This window comes from Chiloscyllium plagiosum, unplaced genomic scaffold (assembly GCF_037043375.1).
Source record: "Chiloscyllium plagiosum isolate Xiang-an unplaced genomic scaffold, Cpla_swu_hap1 HiC_scaffold_27, whole genome shotgun sequence".
NCBI classification, from domain to species: Eukaryota; Metazoa; Chordata; class Chondrichthyes; order Orectolobiformes; family Hemiscylliidae; genus Chiloscyllium; species Chiloscyllium plagiosum.
The window spans coordinates 14,677,893-14,705,477 of record NW_028270165.1 but is presented as its reverse complement, the minus strand read 5'-3'; the positions used below and the strand labels follow the sequence as shown (position 1 = coordinate 14,705,477).

At 45.8% G+C, this 27,585-nt stretch overlaps 1 long non-coding RNA gene across 1 annotated transcript; it reads right to left on the bottom strand.

Moving 5' to 3' along the window:
* Window positions 1–13,580: 13,580 nt before the first annotated feature.
* Window positions 13,581–23,891, bottom strand: LOC148143192 (uncharacterized). The gene is made up of 3 exons (XR_015751138.1): window positions 23,777–23,891; window positions 17,177–17,281; window positions 13,581–13,653 (listed from the first exon to the last, which is right to left on the bottom strand). It is a non-coding gene; the product is annotated as an uncharacterized LOC148143192 (long non-coding RNA).
* Between the last annotated feature and the right edge of the window lie 3,694 nt (window positions 23,892–27,585).

The following is a 27,585-nucleotide window of genomic DNA, read 5'->3' as shown; positions in this document are numbered from 1 at the left end:
GATATTGCGGTTCCCCGGAACTCAATCCCTCTACGAACGAAACCTAACACACTGTATGCCTTCTTCACAGCACTATCCACCTGAGTGGCAACTTTCAGGGATCTATGCAGATGGACTCCAAGATCACTGGCTTCCTGTTTTTCTTCCCAAAGTGAATCACCTCACATTTAGCTGCATTGAACTCCATTTGCCACCTCTCAGCCCAATTCTGCTAATCCATCCACCTCTGCCTGCACCTAAGTAATTTTAAAAATGAGAAACCGCAGTAGTCCCAAAACAGATCCTTGTGGCACTCCACTAGTAACCGGACTCCAGGCTGAATATTTTCCATAAACCACCACTCGCTGCCTTCTTTCAGAATGCCAGTTTCTAATCCAAACTGCTAAATCACCCTCAATCCCATGCCTCTGCATTTTCTCCAACATCCTACCATGTGGAACCTTTACGGAGGTCCATGTACACCACGTCAACTGCCCTATCCTCATCTACATGCTTGGTCACCTTCTCAAAAAACTCAATAAGGTTTGTGAGCCACGATCTGCCCTTGATGAAACCATGTTGACTATCTGAAATCAAATTGTTGCTTGCTAGATGATTATAAATCCGATCTCTAATATTCCTTTCCAAAAGCTTTCCTTCAACAGAAGTAAGGCTCACTGGTCTATAATTACCTGGGTCATCTCTGCTGCCCTTCTTGAACAAGGGCACAACATTTGCAATCCTCCACTCTGGTACTAAGCCTGGAGACAATAACAACTCAAATATCAAAGCCAAAGGCTCTGCTATCTCCTCCCTCGCTTCCCAGAGAAACCTCGGATAAATCCCATCGGGCTCAGGGCACTTGTCTACTTTCACTCCTTCTAGAATTGATAACACCTGTGTGCAACTAACCTTGATCCTTTCGAGTCTAATATCTCGTACCTCATTCTTCTCCTCTACAATATTCTCCTTTTCCTGAGTGAAGACCGATGAGAGATATTCATTAACACTTCTCCAATCTCCACAGGGCCCACATTCAACTTCCCACTTCTGTCTTTGATTAGCCCTATTCCTACCCTAATCATCCTTTTATTCCTCACATACCTATAGAAAGCTTTAGGGTTCTCCTTTATTCTATTTGTTAAGGACTGCTCATGTCCTCTCATTGCTCTTAACTCTCTCTTGAAATCCTTCCTAGCTAATCTGTGACTCTCCATCGCCTCATCTGAACCATCTTGCCTCATCAACACATAAGCCTCCTTCTTCTTTGTAACAAGAGATGCAATTTCTGTTGTAAACCACGGTTCCCTTACCTTATCACTTCCTGCCTGACAGGGACATACCTATCAAGGACACACTATATCTGTTCCTTAAACCAGCTCCACATTTCAATTGTTCCCATTCCCTGCATTTTGCTACCCTATTCTATGCATCCTAAGTCTTGCCTAATTGCATTATAATTGCCCTTGCCCCATCGATAACTCTTGACCTGCGGCATGTTCCTATCCCTTTACATCGCTAAATGAAACCTAACTGAATTATGGTCACTCTCTCCAAAGTGTTCACCTTCCACTAAATCAAACATCTGGCCTGGTTCATTTGCCAAGCACCAGATCCAGAGTGACCTCCCCTCTTGTCGGCCTTCGACATACTGTGTCAGAAAGCCCTCCTGCGCACACTGGACAAAAACTGATCCATACGAAGTACTAGAGTGAAAGCATTTCCAGTCAATGTTAAGGAAGTTAAAGTCCCCCATAATGACCACCCTGTTCCTTTCACTCCTACCCAGAATAATTTTGCTAATCCCCTCTTCCACCTCCCTGGAACTCTGCGGAGGCCTATAAAAAAACTGCAAGCAGTGTGACCTCTCCTCTCCTGTTTCTAACCTCAGCCCACATTACCTGAGTAGATGAGTTCTCATCAAAAGTTCTGTCAGCCACCGTTATACTATCCTTGACTAACAAGGCCACGCCTCTCCCTCTTTTACCGCCTTGGCTGGTCTTAATGAAAGATCAAAACCCTGGAACCTGCAACATCCATTCCTCACCCTGCTCTCTCCATGTCTCCGAAATGGCCACAACATCCAAGTCCCAGGTACCTATCCGTGCTGCAAGCTCACCTACCTTATTGCAGATACTCTGGCGTTGAAGGAGACACACTTCAAATCACTTCACTGTCTACCAGCACATTCCTGTGACCCTGAAATCCAGTCCCTGTCCTTCCTACTCTCATCCTCCTGTGCATTACAGCTACACCCCCCGGTTCCCATCCCCCTGCTGAGCTAGTTTAAACCCATCCGAATAGCACCAGCAAATTTCCCACCCAGGAGATTAGTACCCCTCTGGTTGAACTTGTACAAACAGGTACAAGTTCAACTTGTACCTGTTTGTACAAGTCCCACCTTCCCCAGAATGAACCCCAATTATCCAAAAACCTGAAACCCTCCCTCCTGCACCATCCTTGCAGCCACGTGTTCAGCTGATATATATCCCTATTCCTTGCCTTGCTATCACGTGGCATGGGTAACAAACCAGAGATAACCACTCTGTTTGTTCTAGCCCTCAGCTTCCACCTGAGCTCCCTGAAATCCTGCCTTACATCCCTATCCCTCTTTCTGTGGGAGATTAGAAATGTTGTTTTTGCAGATGGGTGAGGGGGTGTAGTAGGGGGAAGGGAAGCGGAATTCTTGTAGCATGTAGCATACATAAGGCTACGACTTTAATAAATATAGAGGGTCTTTTAAAGAAAATAGTTTTAAGCTTGGAAATAACTTTAAAGTGTTGTAGTTGACCACAAAAAGAAGCAGCAGGGGTATTTCACAATGAAGCTGAAGTATACTGATTCCGCAATAAAGTGATTCCGCAATTTGTAAACTGAATAAGAAAGCTAACATGCTCTGTTTTGGCGCGCATTTCTGCTTGATTGCAGAAGCGTCCAGTACTTAGAAGACTGTAATAAATTGTTCTTGTTTCCAAGATTGATTTGTCTCAGGCTGATTGATTTGTGAGTGAGTTCTGTTTCTCACAATTGGGGGCCTCGTTCCGGGATCCAGGACTCAGACCGCTCGACACTCTTGGGATGACCGGGGAGGTGCACCTCGCCGATTTCGGTGATCTCCGACTCCCTTGCTTGTCGTTCGCGGTTTGGGCGAGTACGATCCTGGAAACAAGGCGGGCAGACGCGGCGGGTTAGGTCGGGCAGCTCTTGTGCACAGGACCCGGGTAGGGAAAGGTCTTAAAGGATATATCCGGGTGACCGGGGGCAGCGGTATTTGCTGCAAGAATTGCTGCGGAACGGGGCGCACCGAAATGACCAGGTAACTCTGTGCACAGACCAAGGTCGGAAGAGAGACCTTTTATGTCTTGCCTTGGTGGTCAGGACATATAAAAGTATGGGGAATTGGTGATATATAAAAGTAAGCATATGTCAATGGAAAACAGCCAGTGTCAGAAGGGCTAGTAGTTGAAGGGCTACTGAGGATGCCCTTCATAACTAACTTATGACCAGACGTCCAGATGAATATTCAAAAGCTAGAGGAGCCGTTGCGGAAAGCTCAAAGTGTCTGTGAGACACGGTGTCTATGTGTGTGTGAGAGAGAGAAAGAGCTGTACAGCAACTAGAAAGTTTAACCCGGTCTGATTTGGTTTGAATGCACATTTGTTTGTTGGTGATTGAATGTTTCTGCTTTGTTCCCTGGAGCTTGAGATCCGGGACTGTTTTGAATCTGATTTCTACTATGGAAATTTTAACATGATTTCTCTTAACGTTAAGGATTTTACAGATAATGAAATAAAATGTTAACTCCTGTTCTTTTTACAGGTCATGACTGCCTTACTATCAGTTTCTAACTAATCTCTTTTATCCTTACATAAAAGTGATTTATGGAGAACAGTTGAAGTCTCAAAAAGCATATAGTTAATCAGATTAATTGGACGAGTAAGGTGTCTAGTCAGGACCCTAAAGGGGGTGTGGAAGAAGGTGACACCGGACCTCGTTAAGATTAATTAAATTAGCAACAATGGGAGGCACGGGGAGTTGGCTGGGTAACGATCGATCAGTAAATAACGTTAAAGGGGAATATATTTCACCCGACAGTCCTTTGGGGAGAATGTTGGGAAATTGGGAACACAACTCCCGGACGCGGGGGAAAGATAAAGCTACAATGGTAAACTATTGTTGTTTTGTCTGGACTAGATAAAATATTAAGGCGCCTGGTATTTTTTGGCCCAAATATGGGTCCGATGAGGATTGGCTGTGTCAAGATCTTAATATATTTGTCAATCGGAAAGAAGCGTACAGTCAAAAAGAGTCTGATTATGCGGTTTGTTGGATAGGGAGCGCGGGAGTAAAATTATGTCCCTTGAATAGGGAGGAATCAGGGAAAGAACAGAAAAAGAATGAACAAGGGAAGCCACAATGGGATCCGTTGATGTGTTTGCCGCCCCATATACTACTCCCCAGAACGAGCCTACAGCTCCCGAAGTAGAACCCTGTCCAGACACAGAAATGGGAACGGACTCTGAACTAAAAGATGCAGAACCCGGGGGGGCAGAGTCACTCGAGCCACCACATGTAAAGGAGGGGCAGAGATAATGGAAAATGTAAAATTATGTCCCTTATGAGAGGTTCCGATTGGGGAAGGTACAATCGGATATGTAAACGCTCCCTTAACGAGCAGTGAAGTTAGGGTCTTTACAAAGGAAATGAAAAGTTTAATAGAGGATCCGGTTGGACGAGAAGAACAATTAGAGCAATTCCTAGGGCCTAATTTATATACCTGGGGAGAACTGATGGCAATTTTAGGAACGTTATTTTCAGGGGAAGAACGAGGTATGATTAGGAGAGCAGCTTTATAGAAATGGGAAAAGAGGCACGCAGTTGGGGAAGAAGGGGCCCCAGCAGAACAGAAATTCCCAAATGTTGACCCTCATTTGGAAAATAATGACAGAGAAGATAGGGAGTCAATGCGGGATCTATGAGAAATGGGAATATTAGGAATTAAAGAGGCGGCACCATGATCATAAAACTTTGTTAAGGACTTTGAAGTACGACAAGAGAAGGATGGAACCACTTCTGCATTTCTTAAAAGGCTCAAGGAGGCCACAAGGAAGTGTTTGGGAATGGATCCCGATAATCAGATAGCACAGGGACTCTTAAAGGTCCAGTTTGTAACGAAATCATGGCTGGACATACAAAAGAAATTACAGAAATTAGATGGATGGAGTGAAAGACAGATGGAAGAGCTGTTACGTGAGGCACAGAAAGTGTATGTGAAAAGGGAAGACGAGAAGCAGAAACAGAAAGCCAAAATGATGGTGGAGGCAGTAGAAGAAATAACAAAAAGGAGACTGGAGTCAAGGGCTAACAGGAAGGGTACGGGAGGACACGAAAGACAAGGGTCAGATACCTGGGAAAGGAGGCAACAAACCAGAGATAACCACTCTGTTTGTTCTTGCCCTCAGTTTCCACCCTAGCTCCCTGAAATCCTGCCTTGCATCCCTATTCCTCATTTTTTTGTGGTTAGCACTGCTGCCTCACAGCACCAGAGCCCCCGGTTCAATTCCCTCCCCGGGGCCGCGTCTGTGTGGGTTTCCTCCCACAGTCCAAAGACGTGCGGGTTAGGGTGAATTGGCCAAGCTAAATTGCTCCGTAGTGTTTGGTGACGGGGAATGGGGCTGGGTGTTTTGTTCTTCGGCGGGTCGGTGTGGACTTGTTGGCCCGAAGGGCCTGTTTCCATACTGTGGGGAATCTGATCTAAAGTTCTGGAATTTATATATTGAGGAACTGAAACCTGCAACCCATTCTAAAAGCAAAGCAGCGGTCCAGGTTTGTTCCAAATATTGCATCGGTTGCATGACACTATGATGTTTTGGTATTAATTCTGTGTCTTATGATCCTGCAGCACACCTACCGGCAGAAGAAGCAGCGCTCCAGAAGCCAGTGCATCCAAATACACCTGGGTGGGCGGGGTTTACGGTCTGCGTTCTGAAGGGGCGGGTCTTACGCGTCGCCTTGGCGGAGGAGGGGGCGGGACCAGGGCCAGGGGGCGTGGCCATCCAGAAGCCGGAAGTGTGCCCGCGGCCTGTTTCCTCCGCTGGAGCTTCGGCTGCAGCAAGTAAGGTAAAGCTTTATCAATATTTCCTTTTACAGAGTTTGTATTTAATAACCAGTAATGGCTACTCAATATCATCATAAAGTCCCAAAATGCAATTCATTTCAATCCATAGCAGATCAGCACTAAGAGTTAATTTTCTACGGGATTCAACAGCCTCAGCACTAAAATGGTCTCACAAGGGAACGGCTGTGAATGTTATCACTTGGTGTCCTGTTCACACAGATTCACTGATGCTGAGGCAAACGTTCTTAATTGCCTCACAGCATCCTGTTATCACTTGGTGAGCCCAGGTGTCCCTATCTTTAAGTTCTCTCCTCTTTCTGAGCCTTCCTGCCTGTTTATTTTCTAGTGCAGTAAATGTATTCAACAATTCAGCATTACATTTTAGTCTGAATGTTTAAAGGCAAGTTTTAAGACTATATACTTTCTCACCCAGATGCCCACACCCTCATTCCTCCCTTTGATTGCACCGCGATCACTGAAAGAGAAGGCTAATCCAAACGAATGCCCTTCAAGGTGGTCCAGCCATCAACATCCTGCAGAGCAACACCACCAACTTCGCAGCTCATCTGGTCATATTTATCATCGTCATCGACACGTGTGGGTGAGCCATCGGATCGCAAAAGGAGCATCTTCTGGGGCAAATCTATATCACAAAGGGACCTCATAAGCCTAGCAATTAAATACCCAACAATACCAATACCGACAAACAAACATAGCTAAATTGATAAGCCAATTGTACCATGAGCCCAATCTGCAGTTTCCCCAACTGGTCCCTTCAGTCATTCTGTCAAGGAATGCCTGGATCTCTTCTTGTATCTGAGGAATATTGCCAGTGAGATCGGGAATGCTCATAGTGCATTTATCTTGGACAATGGTGCAGACCTCACCCTCCCGGGTGAGTATATAGTCTAAGGCATGCCGATTCTGCACAGAGTAAAGACACAGGTCTGATAATCCCTGTTAACTCTGTTCCAGAGCCTCTTTAGTCTTATTTCCAAAAATGGTCAGGCCGCAAAAGAGGGAATTGCGGTTCTTTTAACTTGTCACTCCTGCCGATCCTTCCAACCTCAGGGTACTCTGGATTCCCCAGCCTTTTGGGTGTCCTGTATTGTCACCCAGTCCCTTGGGATCCTTCCAGTTGGAGCAAGGTTGGCTGACACCGACCGCTGCATCCTCCTCAGATGGAGGTTCCATCGACTTGTCCACTGGCCAGGACAAGGTACTGTTGTGGGAACAAGGGCTCCGATGGTGACCTTATGAGGGACATCTTTGCCATCCAGGACAAGGAAATTGGTAGCTTTACCTTTACCTTAAGAAATAATAGTCTGGTTTGGTGTATATTAGGGAGAGTTTGTCAAAGTAGGTTACTGAAAGGTTACAGCAGGGGGTCTGGTCAGATCTACAGGAGTAAAGGGTCGACGTTTTAGATTAGATTACTTACAGTGTGGAAACAGTGATGAATAGATTGGAATTGGAGACTGGGGACAGGCAAGTAAGTCATCTCCCGATAGAGAGGAGTAACATACTACTGCCTCTGGGGTGGATAGCGTTCTGTGGGCCTGTATAAATACGTTGTTTGTGGATTTAGGAGTTTCCCCTATCAGTCCACACCACCCTGCCGAAGCGCAACCCACCCATACCCCTACACATCTACCCCTTACCGAACACTACGGGCAATTTACCATGGTCAATTCACCTGACCTGCACTTCTTTGGACCGTGGAAGGAAACCGGAGCACCCGGAGGAAACCCACGCAGACACGGGGAGAATGTGCAAACTCCACACAGTCAGTCGCCTGAGGCGGGAATTGAACCCGGGTCTCTGGCGCTGTGAGGCAGCAGTGCTACCACTGTGCCACCGTGCCGCCCACGGTGGCACAGAGGAGTCGCTTGAGCGTTGTAAAAATGGGCCAAGGGATTCGAGCACTCGCACTGTATGGGAGACAATGGTCTTCAGAATGCTGTTCACATTGGGCTCTCCCTTAGCTCTATTGTACATGGTCTTGGTGACAGTATCAGATTCTGAAAAGAGAAAAGGCCGATAAATGTGCAAGGGAAGGGTTCCGTTCCAGGTCCATGTGCCGCATAAGGCCTGCTGTACCCCAGCCAGTGTTAGACCAGCTGTTTGTATACACAGACCCGAGGTATTGGAAAGTGATATTTCTCTTCACGGGGTCGGCAGTAGGGAGTCTGATGAATAGAATGGAATCGGGGACTGGAGACGGGGCAAGTAAGTCATCTCCCGATAGAGAGGAGTAACATACTACTGCCTCTGGGGTGAAGAGCGTTCTATGGGCCTGTATAAATAAGTTGTTTGTGGATTGAGGAGTTTCCCCTATCAGGATTCCCTTTTCTCGAGTCGGCCCGTCCTACAAAAAGGGATAATGTTCCTGGGCATATTTACCATAATAACAGGGTTGATCATTTTTATCTTCATGAGGCTTGCGTCTGCAGGTAAAATTAAAAAAACATGGTAACGACATGATAACTGTCACTGATTTCTACTGTCCAGATGGACCATCTGGTCTTTCTGATGTAAGAGTCCATTGCAATAATCAATCTTCAACACGTTCCACTTGTCAAGGGCGTCTGGTCCGGTGCACTGGACGACATCTCCTCAGCATGGGTGGTGGATAATCTCTGATCATTCCTGGTCGCATCCATAGTTAGTGGCTTTCCCCATCAGGATGTTGTACGTGATCAGAAAGGTGAGGAGATAAGCGATCCCCAAATGTCCCTCCTCTTAGTTCAAGTATCTGTAATAAGATTAACATTAGAACAACAGCAAAATTCAAAACCCAACTGGACAGGGTCCACTCCTTTTGTTGAGATCCAGGATTCTCTCCTCCTCTTCCCCCCTTTTGATTGGTGCGGTCAATCAATTTACAACGGTGCAGTTGGACCCAAGCTGAGCGCCCAGCGACTGGGACCGCCGTAGGGGTGCGAAGTAAAACATGGAAGGGGCCATCAACGAGGTTGGAGACCTTTGCCAGTCCAGTTCTTGACGAGCACCAACGAACCAGGTTCTACCCGTGACAAGGCTGAAAGGGAGGGAACATCGCTGTAGGCCGCACGCTCCTGGGAGTGAAAGGCACGCATAACATTAGTTAGAGCAAGAACATAACCAATCATTGCTTCGGTCATGTGGTGGACGTGGACTGAGAAGGGTGCCGAATCGTTCCAAGGGTACGGAGGCGGTGACCAGAGAGACTGTCGCTGGAGACAGTCATGTCTTGCCCGCAGATATGGATCGCATCTGGAATAAGGCCACAGGGATTAGCATAACCAGGAGAGGCCAGACTCGGCCATTAATTTGGCAAGTTTAGTCTTGAGTCTGGTTAAAACATTCAACAAGGCCGGCCGCCTGAGAATAAGCTCCATGCAGTTGCTGACAAATACAAAGCTGGGAACAGAGTTTTCCGTTAATATTACCTACAAAGTTGGTCCATTGACCGAGCTAATGCACGCAGGTATACTGAAGCAGGGAATTATTTCCTTAAACAAAATCTTCACCACAGTCTCAGCAGTAGCATGAAGAGGAGGGAAGGTTTCAATCCACTTACAAAAGACATCAACAATAAGCAAAACACATTTATAGCAACTCAACTCATTTCTCCAACTCAATGAAGTGCAGTTGAAGTGTTTCCAAGGGACCTCCAGCAAGGGAGTTCTCGTAGAGATACTTGAACTAAGAGGTGGGGGATCGCCTACCCATGGACCTGTTTGATCACGTACAACATCCTGATCGGGAAAGCCACTGACTGAGTATCGATGCGATCTGGAATGATCTGAGATTATCCTGATGTCATCTGGTGCACCAGATCAGACACTTTCAACGTGGAGTCGCTTGAGTGATGGCGTGAGCTGCCAGAGGAAGTGGTGGGTGCTGATACGATGACAAGTTAAAAGGCCCCTGGATGGGCATATGAATATGAAGGGTTCAGTTGGGTCAGGGCCAAGTGATGGCAAATGCGACTGGAGTCATAGAGATGTACAGCACAGAAACAGACCGAATCAACTGCACTTCATTGAGTTGGAGAAATGAGTTGAGTTGCTATAAATGTGTTTTGCTTATTGTTGATGTCTTTTGTAAGTGGATTGAAACCTTCCCTCCTCTTCATGCTACTGCTGAGACTGTGGTGAAGATTTTGTTTAAGGAAATAATTCCCTGCTTCAGTATACCTGCGTGCATTAGCTCGGTCAATGGACCAACTTTGTAGGTAATATTAACGGAGAACTCTGTTCCCAGCTTTGTATTTGTCAGCAACTGCCTGGAGCTTATCCTCAGGCGGCCGGCCTTGTTGAATGTTTTAACCAGACTCAAGACTAAACTTGCCAAATTAATGGCCGAGTCTGGCCTCTCCTGGTTATGCTAATCCCTGTGGCCTTATTCCAGATGCGATCCATATCTGCGGGCAAGACATGACTGTCTCCAGCGACAGTCTCTCTGGTCACCGCCTCCGTACCCTTGGAACGATTCGGTCCAACCCGTCCTTGCTGACAAGATAGCCAACCCAATTTAGTCCCAGCTGCCAGCACCCGGCCCATATAGAGGCCAAGTGATGGCAAACGTAACTAGATTAATTTAGGATATCTGGGCAGGTTGGGCCAAAGGGTCAGTTTCCGTGCTGTGTGACTCTAATTGTCTTCAGTCGAAGCAGAAGTGTGGTTGTGAAGGCTGGACTTTCAGAGCATGTTTTGCCCTGACTGGGAGCAGAAGAGTTTGACTGAAGTGTGTCGGTGTTAATGCCTTGATGTCTCATTTTGCTCCCACCTTCCCAGGGTCGTTAACCATTTTGTGTCTGGTCCTTCCTCAAGAAGCTGCGTTGCAGGTTCACCCTGAATTGACACTTTTTTTTTGCTTCCCTAAATCAGACCTGCTCACTCTCAGCAGGATCCCAGTGTTGTGAAAGGTATTAACTTTCAGGTGGAGGTATCCAAAATTCAGAGAGATGTCAGTCTTGACGTTTTTACTTTTCTGCCCCTGTAAGATCCTGAATCAGCACCTTCAGGAGAATTAGATAGAGCAGAGTGAGAACAGAGGGGGAAGAGGGTGTGGGAGTGCTTTCAATTTTGTGGAATAACAAAATAAAAGAATATTCCACAAAATAGAATTGCTTGTTCTGAATTTCTACCCTGCACTGATAGTGATGACTTTTGTAATCTGTTTTTAACAGTGTATTTGAAGATCTGAAGACTGAAGCTTCAAAATCAACAGATGAAGGGCTGATGCCCGAAACATTGACTCTCCTGCTCCTCAGATGCTGCCTGACCTGTTGTGCTTTTCCAGCGGCACACTTTTCGACACTGACTCTCCAGCGTCTGCAGTCCTCACTTTGACGTCAATGTCTGACAGTCACTCAATCCATCGGGACCGCAATGATTTTCAACTATGATTCTGTGAGAAGGAGCAAAGCGTTTTGTTTCCTCTTTGAGTACGTTTTCAGCATCAGTGGGACTGAATGAGAGACCCTACTGTTGCAGCGCTCTGAGTGTTGAGCCTGAAACAGTTATACGGCCTGGGAAGAGGAATTCACGGTGGGGAGGGGCTCCACACGCATTTGTGTGTAACTGAAGCTTCGGCCATGGAGAAACCCGAGGAATCCAGCCCTGTGGAGAAACGATGGAAGTGTGGCGACTGCAGGAAAAGCTTCTGTGTCCCGTCTGTCTGGAGACTCATCGGCGCAGCCACACCAGGGAGAGCCCGTTCCCCTGTCCCGTCTGCGGGAAGGGCTTCAGCACTTCCTCCACCCTGCTAACCCACCAGCGGATCCACACTGGGGAGAAGCCCTTCAGCTGCCCAGAGTGTGCAGGAAGGCCTTCAGCGATTCCTCCACCCTGTTGAGGCACCAGCGGGTCCACACGGTGGAGAGGCCCTTCAGTTGCCCCGGGTGCGGGAAGAGATTTACCCAGGCCTCCAACCTGCTGACCCTCCAGCGGGTCCATACAGGAGAGAGGCCCTTCAGCTGCCCCCTGTGCGGGAAGGGCTTCACCAGCTCTACCAACCTCCAGAGGCACCAGGGAGTTCATGTACCATCGCAGAGGGATTGAAGGCACGATGGTTGAGTGCCAGTATCGACTGGACTACCAACCCAGTTCCAGGGGCTCCCGGGTTTGAATCCCACTGCAGCAGATGGTGCGATACAGGGTATGGGTTGAAATTGCCGAGTGAGACAACACTTCCTCCAGGTTAAGGCTGTACCAAGGATCCAATTACAAAAGGACAACTTGGTGGTCACCAATAGTAAAGAAGTGAGATAGGGGGGTGGTGGGGTAGCGTGTGCGTTTTGACCTTGAACTGTTTAAAAAGCAGCTACTTTTTCTCTGCCTTTTTGCTGAGGGGGTTTGAAGCTGTAACAAAGTTGGATCTCAATAAAAGTTACCTGAATTTACCCCCGGCTCAGACTCTCATTGAAAGCTTTGAGCTCCAAGGTTTTTGTTTTAAAGCTGCTCATTTTTTTCAGCTTCCTGCACTAAGCTTCCAATGTGGCGTATCAGATGGATCAGTGAATGAGCAGCCAGTTTCGTTAGAAATTGGGAATTTTTCAGGAGGGCATAGTGTGTCATTTCATCGGCGTTGTAAAGTTTACTGGCAGCATTGGGAGGTGTGGGCTGTGCTCACTAGAAATGATGTGGAAGAGCCGGTGGTGGACTCGCCTGGATGAAGTTAAAAATCACACAACACCAGGTTATAGTCCAACAGGTTTATTTGGAAATGTGAGCTTTTGGAGCACTGCTGCTTCATCGGGTAGCTGTAGAGCAGGATCATAAGACACAGATTTTATACCAAAAGATCACAGTGTCATGCAACTGATAGCAATCTTGGTTTGTTCAATATATCCTGTTAAGTCTTTCACCTTTTAGAATGCGTTGCAGGTTTCAGTTCATTAATATGTAAATCCCAGAACATCTTTTGATTCACATTCTCAAGATGACTTCAGTTTTCTTTTTAAAAAAGTGACAAGTCAGCCCAGACAGCCCCGATAAAGGTGTGAGGTTCGAGTCTGTCAATGTCCCAATTTTGAATCAGACTGGTTCTATTTCCAAAGTAGGAATTTATAAAATATTACATGGATTGACTGCCTGCAGACTGTGCACTTTTTGAGCAAAATTGAATGTATCTGCAAACATAATTCTGCCAATACAAATTTGCCCAAAAAGTGATATGTGAGTTTATGCATGAGTGCACATAAGAGTGTGATGGAGTATATGCCTGAGTGTGTTGGGGGTGTATGTGTGCGTGTCTGAGAGAGCACGTGTGTATGAGTGAGGTATGAATAAAAGCAAGGGCTTGCATTTTGCTAAAGCAAGGACAGTCAGGAATTGTACAGTTAATGGTAGGGCCCTGTGTCATGCTGTAAGAGAGAGACATGGTGGGGTTCAGGTACACAGTTCTTTCAAAGTTGCTTCACTGCGAGACAGGGTGGTTAAGAAGGCATTTGGCATACTTGCCTTCATTGTTCACCACATTGAGTTAAGGAGTTGGGACATCACGTTGAGGTTGTACAGGATGTTGGTGAGGCCACTTTCAGAGTACTGAGTATGGTTCTCGTGTCCCTGTAATAGGAAGAATACTATTAGAGAGGGTTCGGTAAAGATTTATCAGGATGTTGCCAGGACTGGAGGGTTTGAGGTTGGGGGGGGGTGACATTATTGAGATTGATAAAATCATGAGGAGTGGAGGTAAGGTGAACAGCAAAGGCTCTTCCTGAGCGTTGGGGAGCTCAAGACTAGGGGGCATACTTCTTTAAAGTGAGAGGAGAGAGATTTAAAAGGAACCCGAGAGGCAACGTTTTGACAGAGGGCGGTTTACACGTGGAATGAACTTGTTGACGATGTGGTCAATGCAGGTACGTTTACAAAGTCTAAACGACATTTGGATGGGTACATGAATAGAAAGGTTTAGAGGGATTTGGGCCAAACGCACGTAAGTGAGGCTAGTTTAGTTTGGGAACCCTGGTCGCCATGGATGAGTTGGACCAAAGGGTCTATTTCTGTGCTGTCTACCTCTCTGAACCAGAAGTGATCTTATTGAAACCAGTAGAATTCTGAAAGGGGCTTGACAGGATAGATGCAGATAAAACGCTCCTTTGTGGTGGGAGTCATAGAATCCCAACAATGTGGAAACAGGCCATTCAGCCCATCTATTCCACACTGGCCCTCTGAACAGCATCCCACACATACCCACCCCCTTACTCCATATTTCCCATGGCCAATCCACCCTCAGTTTCACATCCCTGGTCACTATGGGTAATTTAGCACAGCCTATCCACCCTGACCTCTACACCCTAATCTATAAATTACCTTCTCAAAAATGTAATTTAAATGTCAAGTTTTTCTCTAAGAAAAATGTTAGTCTGACAAAATTCGGGCGCAGACAGAATTCACATTTATTGTTAGAAAAGCTCTGCATTTGAATGACATTCTGGAGAAGGTAACAAAAAAGAAGTTCTGGGATTAACAAACCAAAGAGCAGAAACCTATTCTAAAAGATGAAGGATTTAATCTAAAATTGTTTGATGTGTCATATTTCCATGACCCTAGACTCCTTTGGATATAAATTATGATCATGATCTCATTCTCCACAATTACCTAATGAAGGAGCGGCGCTCCAAAAGCTAGTGCTTCCAAACAAACCTGCTGGATTATAACCTGGTGTTGTGTGATGTTTAACTTTGTCCGTGGGAAACACATGAGTTGTGGGTCTGGTAAGAGTTCTTATTTTGTGATCTATTCCAAGTGAAATTTCTCCTCTGCACAGGCACGGGTGAACAGTTTGTTTTAGTGCTTTGTGCGAGATCGGGCTAGCAGCTTTTAAATCCTTATGTTAAACAGTTCAAGTAAACTGTCAATCAGCAATTATATTCCGAGAGTGGTACTTCCAGCTCTGGTAATCCTGTTGCATCAACAGAGAGGGAGAGTTTGTCACATCTAAAGAGCAGACAGAAAAGTTATTTCGCTTGTTGAGTCGGTTCCTCACTCAGATGAGACTGGATACTGCTTTTAATGGATCATAAATAAATGCTACAATGGAACACCTTAAATTCAAGGAATTTTGAAAGGGCAAACGAACAGTAGCTTTGAACAGAAATGTTCTTCCATTTCCAACCTTGGTGAGCCAAATGAAGCATTTTTACTGATAGCTCCATAATCATGTTCCTGCTGGATTTTTTTCAGGGCAAACAATTTCTGGTGGGAGAAATTCTGCATCCTGGGAAGGCGGGGAAATGAGAAAAAAAAGCTGTTGAAAGCTTTGAACTGTGGGCCCATGAGCTCTCGTGGGAGCAGTGCATTTGCCAAAAACATTTCGGAGGAATTCTGTTTTCCTGTTGGACTGAAAATAGTTTCCCCACTGAACGTTAAACAGGTATTGAGAACATTGCGCATTATAGAGTGTGTTCCTGAGGACTGCCAACGTGAACCACACTTTGCAGGGAGAGGAAATTTCTCTGGATGGAATAGGTTGATGGAAGTCAACAATTGTCAGATTATTTCATGAAAATAACAGCTGGTATGGGGATCCCAGAAGAGGGGCATCTGTAATGAGCACACAGAAACAAACCCTTCAGTCCAGGCCAACCAGATATGCTAAATTAATCTAGTGACACATTTGCCAGCATTTGGCCCATATCCCTCTGAATTCTTCCTATTCATGTCCCCATCCAGATGCATTTTTTCCTTCGGAGAATACTTGGGTGAGAGCCAAGATATGCAATATCTCAATATATAATAATGAAGCAGCTAATTTATTCTAAAATTATTTCAATTAGTTGGTCAATTGCCAAATAATAGCTGCATAACTGTCGTCAATATTGATACTCAGGAAAGCTATTTTGTTTAGTATATTTCCTTTGTAAAGATCTTATCCAAATTATAAAATGAATGTATTTTCATATGAAATAAAATTTGCAGTGTTTTATTAAATGGTTGAAAGTAACTTTGCACTTATATGCTCCATTTGGGTTTAAACATTGTGACTTAGATAAAAGTGATCTTTGCTGGGGGCATCTGAAGCTGTAACAATGTTGGGACACAATAAAGGTTACCTGAACGTTCTGCCGGACTCAGACTCTCATTGAAAGCTTAGAGCTCCAAGTGGTTTTTGTTTTAAAGCTGCTCATTTCTTGCAGCCTCCTGTACTAAGTTTCCAATGTTGTGTATCAGATGGAGCAGTGACTGAGTAGCTGGTTTCGTTAGAAGTTTAAATTTTTCGGGAGTGCAGGCACTGCATCGTTTCATCGGCAGTTTGCTGGCAGCACTGGGAAGTATGGGTTGTGTTCATTAGAAAGGAGGTGGAAATACTGCTGTTAGACTAGGTGGGACAAGGTTTAAAAATCACAACACCGGGTTATAGTCCAACAGGTTTCTTTGGAAGCACTAGCTTTCGGAGTGCTGCTCCTTCATCGGGTAGCTGTGGAGCAGGATCATAAGACACAGAGTTAAGAGCAAAAGATCTGTGTCATGCAACTGATATGATATATTGACAAATATAGATTGCTGTTAAGTCTTTCATCTTTTAGAATGGGTTGCAGGTTTTATTTCATTAATGTGTAGATCGCAGAACTATTATTAAGTCGTATTCTCAAGATCACTTAAGGTTTTTTTTAAAAACAGGTGACAGCTCAGCCCAGACAATGCATGAACGGTGAGTCAGTATCCCAATCTTAAATCAGACTGGTTCTATTTCGAAACTAGGAATTTATAAAATATTATATGGACTGACTACCTGCATGTTGTGCGCTTTTTGTGCAAAATTGAATATATCTGTAAATATTATTCTGCAAATGCACCCCATCGTTATATGTGTGTGCGCGCGTGTGTGTGTGCACATGCTTTGTAAATGGAGTGTGATGGAGGAGAAGCCTGTGAGAGGGTGTGTGTACATCTGAGAGAGAGCGTACGTATGAGAGAGGTATAGATAAAAGTGAGGGGTTGCATTTTCCTAAAATAAGGGCAGGACTTGTACAGAGGGATTGGGGGGGGGGGGGGGGGGAAGAGAGGGAGGGGTTCAGGTACATACTTCATTGAAAGTTGCATCACTGGTTGGAAGGGTGCTTCACAAGGCATTCAGCCCACTTACCTTATTTGTTCACACCATTGAATAAAGGAGTTGGGACATCATTTAGAAGTTATACAGGATGTTGGTGAAGCCACTTGTAGAGTACTGAGAACGCTTCTGGTGGCCCTGTAATAGGAAGAATACTATTACAGAGGGTTCAGTAAAGATTTACCAGGATGTTGCCAGGACTGGAGGGTTTGAGTTATAAGGAGAGGCTGAGACTCTCTTCACTGGAGCACAGGAGGTTGAGGGGTGACCTCATTGAGATTGATATAATCATGAGGGTTCTAGGTAACATGAGCATCAAAAATAGCGAGGACCCTGCACGGTTATATCAAGTGACTGGGGGGGGGGGGGGGTTGAAATTGTGGCATTTGGACACTTTAAATCCATCAGGAACAGCATCTCCATAGAGCATACTGTGCATATCAGGTGAGGTGCCAGGAGACTGGAGGTTGGCTAATGTGGTGCCACTGTTTAAGAAGGGTGGTAAGGACAAGCCAGGGAACTTTAGACCAGTGAGCCTGACGTCAGTGTTGGGCACATTGTTGGAGGGAATCCTGAGGGACAGGATGTACATGTATTTGAAAAGGCAAGGACTGATTAGGGATAGTCAACATGGCTTTTTGTGTGGGAAATCATGTCTCACAAACTTGATTGAGTTTTTTGAGGAAGTAACAAAGAGGATTGAGGAAGGCAGAGCAGTAATGTGATCTATATGGACTTCAGTAAGGCGTTTGACAATGTTCCCCATGGGAAACTGATTAGCAAGGTGAGATCTCAAGGAATACAGAGAGAACTAGCCATTTGGATACAGAACTGGCTCAAAGGTAGAAGACAGAGGGTGGTGGTGGAGGGTTGTTTTTCAGACTGGAGGTCTGCGACCAATGGAGTGCCACAAGGATCGGTGCTCGGTCCTCTATTTTTGTCATTTACATAAATGACTTGGATGCGAGCATAAGAGGTACAGTTAGAGGGAGAGGCTGAACAGGCTGGGGCTGTTTTCCCTGGAGTGTCAGAGGCTGAGGGCTGACCTTATAAAGATTTACAAAATTATGAGGGGCATGGACAAGATAAATAGACAAAGTTTTTTCCCTTGGGTTGGGGAGTCCAGAACTAGAGGGCATAGGTTTAGGGTGAGAGGGGAAAGATATAAAAGAGACCTATGGGGCAATTTTTTCACACAGAGGGTGGTACGTGTATGCAATGAGCTGCCAGAGGAAGTGGTGGAGGCTGGTACGAATGCAACAATTAAGAGGCATTTGAATGGGTATATGAATAGGAAAGGTTTGGAGGGATGTGGGCCAGGTGTTGAGGGGCGGGACTAGATTGGGTTGGGATATCTGGTCGGCATGGACGGGTTGGACCGAAGGGTCTGTTTCCATGCTGTACACTTCTGACTCTATGCTGGTTCAGCAAAAGCCGCGCATGCTCTGTCTACAGAAACAGTGCAAACCCTTCTTCAAATGGACCAATGAGAAGCCAGACAAGGAGCCTGGTCCTCCTGCCAATCAGAACTCCCCAATTGTCTGAATGCGGAAGATGGACCATCAGGTTCTGAAGCTGCTGCTTCTCTCCAAATGAAGATCGAGCTTCACCTCAGACTGCAACTTCCTTCCTCTATCCGCCATCTGTGAGTACGGCACTGTCTTTACCATTTCATTTTTTCATTCTGGGGTTAAATTGTTGACTTGCAGCAACTGAAAAGAAAGCGAGTGAATCCAGGGAGGGGACAGAGTCGGGAAAGGTTGGTCCAGGTCTGTGTCTCAATTGGCAAACGCACAGCAAATGCAGTCCCACAGTGTGAAGTTATAACCTCGGTTATGAAAAAATAACTGCCAAAAGGAGGTACGTTGTTCAAATGGTGACATATTGGGATGGGGAGAAAGTGAGGACTGCAGATGCTGGAGATGAGAGTCGAAAAGTGTGGCACTGGAAAAGCACAGGAGGTCAGACAGCATCCGAGGAGCAGGAGAATCGACGTTTCAGGCACGAGCCCTTCCTCAGAAATGATGTGTGGACGTAAAAAGTGGCCTCAGCATCCTTCCACACCAGTCACTGCCAGTTGTCAGACGGATGCAGCAAGCAATCAGCAAGGCAAGAGGTATATTAGCAAGAGGAATTGATTTCAGAAGTAGGGATGTCTTCCTGCAGTTAGGGGGACATTGAATATATTCAAGGCTGAGTTCATCTGATTTTGGAACAACCATGAAGTGGATGTTTATGGGGGAAGGCAAGTAAAATGGTTTTAAGACCAGTACAGAACAGTTAGAGTCATACAGCACAGAACAGACTCTTTAACCCAACTAGTCCATGCTGACTATATTCACAAACTAAACTAGTCCCACCTGCCTGGGTTTGGCCCATATTCCTCTGAACCTTTCCTATTCATGTACTTATCCAAATGTCTTTTAAACGTTGTTACTCAACCTGCATCCACCATTTCCTCTGGACATTCATTCCACACAAACCACTGTTTAAAAAAAAGGTGCTCCTTATGTGTTTTTTAAAATCTTTCTCCTCTCACCTTAATTTGCAGCCTAATCTTGAAACGACACATGCCAATCACCTTATCTACGCCCCTCATGGTTTTGTAAACCTCGATAAAGAGAGCAATGAACCTTACAGCACAGGAACAGGCCCTTCAGCCCTCCAAGGCTATGCTGATCGAGATACTCTATCTAAACCTGCCGCCTATTTTCTAAGGATCTGTATCCCTCTGCTCCCTGCCGATTCATGTCTCTGTCTAGATACATCTTAAATGACGCTATCGATCCCACCCCTACTGCCTCCACTGGCGATGCATTCGAGGCGCCCGCCACCCTGTGTAAAGAACTTTTCATGTATATCTCCCTCAAACCTTTCCCCCCTCACTTTGAACTCGTGACCCTGAGTAATTAAGTCTTCCCCTCTGGGAAAATAATTCTTACTATCCACCCCTGTTTACACCCCTCATGGTTTTTAGGCCTCAATCAGGACCCCCCCCCCCCCCCCCCGCAACCTCCTTATTTCCAATGAAAATAATCCTAATCTACTCAATCTCTCCTTATAGCTCGCGCTCTCCATAACTGTGGTGTAAAACGGTTAAAAATTATGTCCCAATACATGTGTGAATCTAACCGGAATGGAGGTGTTGCTTAGTCCCGTGTGAATCTTATTACACACCTCCCCGTGTGAATCTTCTTATCTGTATGTAACCAGAATGGAATGTGTTTTTTAGCCTTGCTCTGCTGTTCACATGAATGTTTATATCTGGAAAAGAGTATATCAGCTGGAAAAGTCTCCAGTTCGGGGAGTCTGCTCCGGGGTTACGTTTAACCGCCGAGCGTGGGTTGTTGGCAACCGCTCTACGAGAACTGACGGCTCCCAGTTCCGGTAACATGTAGAGTGAGTATAAACCAGACCCGGGAGTCTGCTCCGGGGTTACGTTTAACCGCCGAGCGTGGGTTGTTGGCAACCGCTCTACGAGAACTGACGGCTCCCAGTTCCGGTAACATGTAGAGTGAGTATAAGCCAGACCCGTTGTAAGTATGAGACCTGGTTGTGGCGACGCTGCGGGGAATAAAATGCTCATATTCTAGCAGACTCGCCTCTTGGTCGTTTGTTCTGTGTCAGACTACTCTCCTACGAACCTGACCTTGAGAATTTTTTAAAACAATAACAGGCAACATCCTGGTGAACCTCCTCTGCACTCTCTCCAAAAGTATCCACATCCTTTTGGAAATCTGGCGATTGGAATTGTACGCAGTATTCCAAATGCGCCAAACCAAAATCTTATATAACTTTAACATGACCTGCCAGCCCTTTTACTCAATCCGTCCGATGATGGAACACGTGTTGTATACTGCCTTGACCACTCTACTGACATGCGTTGCCACCTTCAGAGAACAATAGACCTGAACACACAGATCTCTCTGTACATCAATTTCCTCTAGGACCTTTCCATTTACTGTATAGCTTGCTCTTGAATTGCATCTTCCAAAATGCATCACCTTGCATTTGTCTGGATTGAACTCCATCTGCCATTTCTCTTCCCAACACTCCAATCTACATTCTGCGGTATCGTCTGACAGTCCCCTTCACTATCTGATATTCCATCAATCTGAATGTCATCTGCAAACTTGCTAATGAGGCACCCAATACCTTCACCTTTCAACCTCCTGTGCTCCAGTGAAAAAAGTCCCAGCCTACCCACCAATAGGTGTGAATTCTGTCTGGGTCCCAATGTCAAGTCAGCCTGACATTTTTGATAGAAAAGCTCTGCATTTAAATTACGTTCTTGAGAAAGTTACTGAAAGTTACTGATTAACATACCAAAGAACAGAACCCCATTCTAAAAGATGAAAGATTTAATCTAAATTGTTTAATGTATCACATCTCCATGAACTGGACTCTATTGGCTATAAATAGTCTAATCATGATCTTATTCCCCACAACCACCTGAAGCAGCAGCAGCAGCACTTCAGAGTGCCAGAGATCCGGGTTCAATTCCCACCTCGGACAACTGTCAGTGTGGAGTTTGCACATTTTCCCAGTGTCTGCGTGGGTTTCCTCCCACAGTCCAAAGATGTGCAGGTTAGGTGAAGTGGCCATGCTAATTTGCCTATAGTGTTAGGTGAAGGGGTAAATGTTGGGGAATGGGTCTGGGTGGGTTGCTCTTCGAAGGGTCGGTTTGGGCTGAAGGGCCTGTTTCCACACTAAGTAATAAAATCTAAAATAAATCTAATCGCTCTGAAAGTTAGGGCTTCCAAACAAACCACGTTATGGCAGCGGCGGGAGGTGTGTATTATATTCACTAAAAACAGTTAAGCAGTTAGATCACACGTTCGAGTGGGAAGTGTGCATAACATGATCTCACAACTTCTATACTCAATGCTATGAGCAATGAAGGAAAGCAAACCAAACGCCGCCTTCACTACTCTGTCCACCTGAGACTCCAGCACTCCAAGGTTTCTTTATTCTGCAACACTCCCCTTAACTGTGTCAGTCCTGCCTGGATCGCTTGACCAAAATGCAAATCTCTAATTTCTCTAAATTAAACTCCAACTGACACTCCTCGGTTCATCAGCCGATCCCATAAATTCCAAATTATAGTGAACTCTTTCCTCTCTTATTCCCTGGAAGCTAAAAATCTCCATCCCACACTCACTCCCTCCATTTTCACTTTGCTTCTAGCAGAAGAATGTAACTGAGAAACTTATCAGCCACGATTGAATGGAATGAGCAGACCTGGTGGCCTAATTTCTGCTCCTATGTCTTGTGGTCTCTTGCTATCCTGGACACCGAGAGAATTGGGACCAGCATTGAACCGATCATGACTGGTTATGGACCTACCTGCATCTAGGTGGATGGGCTGGAACTTTTTCACTGGCGCATAGGAGGTGGAGATGTGACCTTATCAAGGTTTATAAAATCATGAGGGGAGAGATGAGGTGAACGACGGGTGTCCTTCCCCTAGGGTTGGGGTTTCAAGATTAGGGAGCAAATTTTGATGGTGACAGGAGAAAGATTTTAAAAAGACTTGAAGGGCACAATTTTTTTTATACAAAGTGGTGCACATGCGGACTAAATGTCTAGGGGAAGTGATGGATGCAGGTACAGTAACGATGTTTAAAAGACATTTGGATAAGTTCAGGAATATGAAAGGTTTGGAGGGATATGGGCCAAAACACTGGCAGGTGGGACTGGTTTAGTTTGAGAACATTCACATAAAAATCAGATGAACTCAGCCTTGAATATATTCAATGACCCCCTAACTGAAGGAAGAAATCCCCACTTCTGAACTTAATTCCTCTTGCTAATACACCACTTGCCTTGCTCATTGCCTGCTGCACCTGTCTGACAACTGGCACAGAAGGACACTGATGCCCCTCTGAACATCCATGCATCATTCCTGATGAAGGGCTCGTGCCCAAAACTTCGACTGTCCTACTGGTCGGATGCTGCTTGACCTGCTGTGCTTTGCCAATTGTGGTCTTCTCTACATCGGGGAAAGCGAGCGTAAACTTGGGGAACTGAGCATCCCAGCTGGGTCCGCAGAGGCTGAGCGGACTTCCCATTTTAATGCCCCTTCCCACTCCCCTTCTGACATGACTATCTTTGGCTTCCTCCATTACCACAACAAACCAAACCACAAATTGGAGGAACAAAACCTCATCTTCTGTCTGAGTAGTCAACAGCCCGGAGGACTCAACACTGAGTTCTCCAGACCCACAGCAGTGTGGTTGAGGGCAAACAGCACAAGGATTAAACACACAGTGAGGGGTAAACAGCACAAGGATTAAACCAAACAGTGAGGGGGTAAACAGCACAAGGATTAAACACACAGTGAGGGGGTAAACAGCACAAGGATTAAACACACAGTGAGGGGGAAACAGCACAAGCGCCAGTAAAAGCAGATGGAAAGTGAGTGTAAAATGTCACTATGACAGGACAGGCCCCACATTCCTTCCCCTCCGTCCCCCACAACCTGCCTCACCTTTCACCTCCCGGGCCCAGTACCTTCCAGGTGGCCCCATAGTTGACACAGGGGCCGCCCCACGACCAGTAGAACTCCACCACCCAGGAGGCCGACGAGTTCCCAAGCAGGCCCTTAACCCCATCCGCCTCCAGAATGCTCACCGGCTCCTGGCTGCTGTACAGCCGGCCGGTGTGGCCGTGACACAGCAGCTGCGCCAGGAAGGCGGCGGTGCCCAGTGACGGGTGTCTGCCCCGAGCCGCACGGCGCCATTTTCCTAACGGCCGACTCCCCACCGCTTCCCCGCTCGAGCGACTTCTCCTCCCAACCGCCTTCGCCCCCGCGTGACGTCTGCACGGGGGGATGGGCGGGGCCGGGGAGCCTCACCGTCACCAAGCAACAGCCACCTCGCGCTACAACTGTTCATTCACAAAAACAAACTCTCCTGTCTCGCTCTGCAGCTGCAGGGGGGACACTGCCACGTTTCCAGGAGCCCTGTCTCCATTGGGAAAGCTCACGGCTCAATTTAAACAGTTATTCCGACATCTAACGGAACGGCGTCATATCTAAAGGGGGAAATCTGCATTTTAGAGGGACATGGACATTTTAACGGGCTACTTCTGCAAATAAAGAGGTTTAAATAGACGAGATTACATTTCAAAGGGATGTGGGCACATTCAAAGGGATATCATAAAATGTAAAGTGACGCAGTTATATCTAAATGAATCTACATTTCGAAGAGACGTTGCCCTATTTATAAGTAGAGACAATAGGTGTGAATTCTGTCTGTGTCCCAATGTTGAGTCAGACTGACATTTTTCTTAGAAAAGCTCTGCATTTAAATTACATTCTTGAGAAGGTAAGTTATAGATTCGGGTGTAGGTTAGGGAGAATTGGCCGTGCTAAATTACCCATAGTGATCAGGGATGTACAGGTTAGGGTGGCTTGGCCATGGGGAATACGCAGTAAGGGGTTGGGTATGGTTGGGATACTGTTCAGAGGGCCAGAGAGGAATAGATGGGCTGAATGGTCTGCTTCCACATTGTTGGGATTGTATGACCCTCCCCATAAAGGAGCATTTTATCTACATCTATCCTGTCATGCCCCTTTCATAATTCTACTGGTTTCAGTAAAGGTATGCAGCACAGAAACAGACACTTTGGTCCAATTCGTCCAGGCCGACCAGGATTCCAAACTAAACCAGTCCCACTTGCCTGCATTTGGCCCATATCCCACTAAACCTTTGTATTCATCTACCCATCCAAATGCTGTTTTAACGTTGTAAATGTACCGGCAACTACCCCATCGTCAGTAAGTTCATTCCACATACAAAGCCACCCTCTTTCAAAATGTTGCCCCTCCGGTTCCTTTTAAATCTCTCTCCTCACCTTAAGTAATATGCCCCCAAGTTTTGAGTTCGCCGACCGCTAAGCAAGAGCCCTTTGTTATTCAGCTTACCTCCACTCCTCATTTTATCAATCTCAATGATGTCAACCCCTCACTTCCTCTCCTCCAGTGAATAAAGTCCCAGCCTCTCCTTATAACTCAAACCCTCCAGTCCTGGCAACGTCCCGGTAAATCTTTACCGAACCCTCTGTGATAAGAATACTTCCGATTACAGGGCTATCAGAACTGTACACAGTACTCTGAAAGTGGCCTCACCAACATTCTGTACAACCTCAACATGATGTCCCAACCCCTGTACTCAATGGTGTGAAAATGAATGCTATGCTGCTCAATGCCTTCTTAACTACCCTGTCAATCAGTGATGCAACTTCTAACGAACTATGTACCTGAACACCACTCTCTCATGTCTGTCTGTTCTATAACATGACCCAGGGCCCTACCATTATCTGTACAAGTCCTGCCCTTTCTTGTTTTAGCAAAATGCAACCCCTTGCTTGTATTAATACCTCTCTCACAAATGCTCCCCCTCAGACACACACACACACACACACACACACACACACACCCAATACTCTCTCAGGCTTTTCCTCCATCACACTCACACTTTACCAAGCATGTACACATTCACATGCACCCACACACAATTCTATGGGGTGAATTTGTATTGGCAGAATTATATTTGCAGATGTATTCAATTTTGCTCAAAAAGCACACAATTTCCAGGCAGTCAATCCATGTAATATTTTATGAATTTGGAAATAGAACCAGTCTGACTCAAGATTGGAATACTGCCAGACTCAATTCTCAGGAAGAAAGTGAGGACTGCAGATGCTGGAGATCAGAGCTGAAAAGGTGTTGCTGGAAAAGCGCAGCAGGTCAGGCAGCATCCAAGTAGCAGTAGAATCGACGTTTCGGGCATGAGCCCTTCTTCAGCCCTTTCCTGAAGAAGGGCTCATTCTCGAAACATCGATTCTCCTGCTCCTTGGATGCTGCCTGAACTGCTGTGCTCTTCCAGCATCATTGATCCAGAGAGAGTGTGTTTGTTAACCACCTCCTTGCCTGGTCGGCCTTTTTCCCTGTCTACAACTTGCTTTTATAGAATCACCTCGCGTACATTGTTATGAACATTGTCGAATAAGAGTAGATGTATTTAGTAGATTAATCAAAACCATCCCAATGGCTGAAACAGCTGACACTCTTGTTGGTCAGTTAACCAAAACTCTTCAGAGTTTACATTCATGGGTACGCCAAGCCTCAGCATTAGGACCGGGGCATATTGGAGCTGAGATGGAAAGGCCCGTTCCTAGTCCTGCTGGGTTACCCGGTCAGCAGTCAGGGTCAAGGGGAGGCCGCATGGACACACACAATACAATGCAAACGAGCGCCACCTCCTGGAGGAACACCAGAAGACCCCGTCAGAGACACATCTTCAGCCTTCATCCGTGAATGGCTCAGCCTGATCATTCTGCTTTTCACTGCACTATTCCTTATCTTTCTTTCACTAACTATGTTTGATTGGGCCTGATAACCTCTAGTAAACAGGAATTACAGTTAAATACTTTTTTTATGCACAGAAGGTCAACCACTCTAGCTGCTAGGTATGTGCCCATATCCCCATCCGTCCTGAACTCGTACCAAGCGAGCCCTTATGGAGTTTGAGTAACTTGCAGCTTTCTTTTCCCCTGCCTTTGGAACTGCTCGATTGGATATCAAAGTCACCCCGCAGACAATCCTGTGCTCGGCTCAGTTCACTGTTGTGGCCCTCCCCTCCAGTGATCTCCCAGATGCTGAGATTTCCCATTCCTGATAAACCCCTGATGATGATTCCCAATCCCTGGAGCCTTCTGCCCCTGTCCTTACTGAACCCGAGGACTATCAGTCCGATCTCCAAGCACCAACCCCTGGCTCTGGGTATACTCCCCCTTTTGCTGACACCCCCAATCTCCTCTTTTTAATAAAAAAGGAGGGATTGTGGGAGAATGTGATCAAAATTGACAAAACTGCATGGAAGTCATTTTGTCACAAAGCAATGTTTGCAGTAAAACGTAGCCTGTTAACATAATGCTGTCTGAGCCCTGGCTAAGGAATTCTGTTTTGATAGCTGTCTCTGCTCCTCAGGCCATTAGACTGTGCTGCTTCAGAGAATGATGGATTGGTTCTCTCTGTCCCTTAGTGGTAATTCGAGCTGAGCTGAACCTGCAGTATAAGATAACATTCAGTTTTGTAGAAATTAAGAAATGTAGGTCTGGACAATGTATGTGAACCTTACGACTGCCCCTCAGTTGCATTATTATTGGAGAGTGGGGCTTGTGTTTTACCATAAAACTTGTAACATTCTGTATTTTATTGGAATACGTCGGACTTTATTTTGAGGTATTCCCCAATGGCAACGAATAAAGCTAGTTAATTGCTCAAGGTCTCCTCTCCTGACTACCTTGCTTTAAATGATTTGGCACACGAGTTACTTTGTCCCAACAGTACTAATAGTTACATCGAATGGAGAGAGAATTCCTCAAGTAGGGCACTATCAGAATCCTGGGAGAGCCCTATTTCTGGTTTACTTCCT